The 3,075-nt window shown below is 39.3% G+C and overlaps 1 non-coding gene across 1 annotated transcript; it reads right to left on the bottom strand.

The window, feature by feature from the left end:
- Window positions 1–741: 741 nt before the first annotated feature.
- On the bottom strand, window positions 742–844 carry LOC136381620 (U6 spliceosomal RNA). Its single transcript, XR_010747112.1, has one exon. It is a non-coding gene; the product is annotated as a U6 spliceosomal RNA (small nuclear RNA).
- Window positions 845–3,075: the final 2,231 nt, after the last annotated feature.

Below are 3,075 nucleotides of genomic sequence, written 5' to 3' on the forward strand. Positions count from 1 at the left end.
GATCTTAAACATTCTTATCACAAGAGAAATAATGTTTTGTAAGTATGAATGGTGGCAACTGGTGACTAGACTTATCTTAGTTATCTTGGTGATCATTTCTCAATATATACAAATACTGAAATACTGTACACCTGAAACTAATATAATGTTGATGCTCTATGGCAATTATAGCTCCATGAAAACAAACATAGTCCCTTCTTTCCACTTAACTTTCCTGCTAGACTCTAGTTGGGGTCATCAGTTTAGCGGAGAGCTCATCTAGGCTAAGGGTTTTTAGGTCGGTCTCTGAGATGACATTTGGCTGCCTCTGCCGCATGTTTTGGGGACCATGGACTACCTGGGGCATATGCTTTTCACTGCGAGGGCACAGACATAAGAGGACAAGAGATGTGAAAGGACCGTCTGACAGTATCTGATGAGATCAATTTCCTAGCTCGGGGAACACTTAGTCTTGTAATTTTTTCCCCCTAATTTTATTGTATATTGGTCTCAGGTGTACAACACAGAGGTTAGACAACCGTATACTTTACAAGGTGCTCCGCTCGGTATTTCCGGTGCCCCACCTGGCACCACACATAGTTATCACAATATTATTGGCTGCATTCCCTGTGCTGTGCTCACTTCCCCATGACTGTTTTGTAACTTCTGGTGTGTCTTATTCCCTTCGCCTCTTTCACCCAAGTACGCCCACTTCCCTCCCCTCTGGCAACCTTCAGTTCGCTTTCTGTAGCTACGAGCCTGAAAAATATGAAACACTCCATGAATCTGTGTGTCGTCCTTGCCCAGCGGCGATGCGAATCTTCCCTTCATCATTCCAATGTTAGCATATTTGCTGCTGAAGCGAACACAGTCCTGTAACATTTCGAAGGTTGAAAGATTGCTAATAGATGTGCTGGGTACCGCCAGGATGTCATCTCAGTCTCTTCATCCCTAATCTGAGGATCACGATAACATTACTGGAGAATTATTTTGGGAATCACCTGTGAAAATGCCTCAGAGAATGTATAATAAGCCATTACGTGCCACATGGCTGGTCCGTTGGCCCATCTACTTTTCAAGTGTTTTAATAACAATTTCGTAGTAGGACGTAATAAATATGATGTTTCAGTTTAATCTGTCTTGTTATCTCTCAGTTGTTACTCATATCATGCTATACATGAAATGAAATTATGAATTCAAATAAACACGTATTTGAATTCTGCCTGCATTTACTAGTTGTGAGATGGTGGTCAGTCATGGGCAATAAGCCTTGAAGAAACTTTTTTACAAAGCTGGCAAAATAATGCCTCTCTCACAATTATTGTAAGTAATTAAAAGGGCAGTGCTTTATTTGTATGTCACTTACCATTACATCTGCTCCATCGACGCATGCAAAAACTGATAGCTCTCTTTACCACCAATCTAAAATTTTTATAACTGTAGAGATGAATAATTTGTCACATGCATGTTTTCAGGTAATAACGTCATCTCTGTAAGTTAAGTTGTAAATACTTTGAATGAGTCTATGCTACAATATATTTTTGCTACCAGACTAGCAAGATGCTAAAATTCAACAGATGTTTTACGATGTGTTCTGTTTCCCAGGTATGCATGGATCGGAAGCCTAATGGAGTCTGTTTTTCTTCTGAACCCTGCTGTGTTAGCAAAACCAAATGACAGGGCGCGGGTGGTGGCCGGGGAGAAGGAGAGATTGTCATACTGTATAGTGGTTTTGTATTAGGTCAGTGTGTCTTACAGATACTTGAAAAATAAAATTGCATTTGCCTCTCATGAAAATCTCTCATGGAAATGAAAGCCAGAACTTGTGTGGGAGAGCCACAGTCATGAGAGTTTGTGAGAATCTCAGAGTTTTTACTCCAACAACCCTAATGTATATGTCTTGGCCTCACAATCCAAGATGGCTTCCAGCACTCCAGCCATCAGATCCACACTCCAGGTGGCCGGGTAAAAAAAAAAAAAGTAAAAAAAAAAAAAAAAAATGCAAATTATTTCTTTTAATTTCCTTGCTAGCTGTACCTCATAAAACTTTCAGTGATAATCTCTCTTTTTGGCACATGACCTCATCTAGCTTCAAGAAATATTGGAAGATATTTCCTATTATGTGGGAAGTGCTGTACCCACTTAAAAAGCATGATTTTGTCCCTACAGATGAAGGGGACAATGGATGCCGGAAACCACCAGCAATATACACCACAAAACCTAAAGAAAATGTTCCCCCCCAAATCATCCCAAATTAATTTCACTTAAGAAGTAACTTAGAAAATATTAATGGCTACATAATATGAAAAAATCTGGACAACTGCTTTATAAAAATATGTTCTTAATACTTGAAGACTCATTTGTAGTCTTGCTCATATAGTCGTCAGTAACTGGGACAGTTTTGTTGGGCAGTAATGAAGATGTGACAATTCTATTGCATGAGTGACATGGTGCATATTAAGTGAAGGTCAAGTCTCATCACACTGCACTATAGGAACAAAGGTTGTGTAATAATTCGAAGAGGGAAAAACGATCACAATTTTGATTTTCTGTGAATGGGGACTTTTTTAATGTGTAGTTTTCTGTATAATCTATAAATTTGTGGTTTTAAACTTGTTTATCAGCTAGAAAACCATGCATTGTTGCCTAACCAGGCGGTGGCGCAGTGGATAGAGCGTCAGACTGGGTTGCGGAGGACCCAGGTTCAAAATCCCGAGGTCGCCAGCTTGAGCGTGGGCTCATCTGGTTTGAGCAAGGCTCACCAGCTTGGACCCAAGGTCACTGGCTTGAGCAAGGGGTTACTTGGTCTGCTGTAGCCCCACGGTCAAGGCACATATGAGAAAGCAATCAATGAACAACTAAGGTGTTGCAACGAAAAACTGATGATTGATGCTTCTCATCTCTCTCCGTTTCTATCTATCCCTCTGACTCTCTCTCTGTCTCTGTAAAAACAATAAATAAATAAATAAAATCAATAAATTTAAAAAATTTGAAAACTATGCATTGTATAACTGGTTTTATGATTATTATGTAAATAATCTTCTAGTAAAATTAATTTAAATCAGCATGAGTTTTGCGCTTTTTTCTCCTTTCTTT

The sequence above is a fragment of the Saccopteryx leptura genome, chromosome 9 (assembly GCF_036850995.1).
Source record: "Saccopteryx leptura isolate mSacLep1 chromosome 9, mSacLep1_pri_phased_curated, whole genome shotgun sequence".
NCBI lineage: Eukaryota > Metazoa > Chordata > Mammalia > Chiroptera > Emballonuridae > Saccopteryx > Saccopteryx leptura.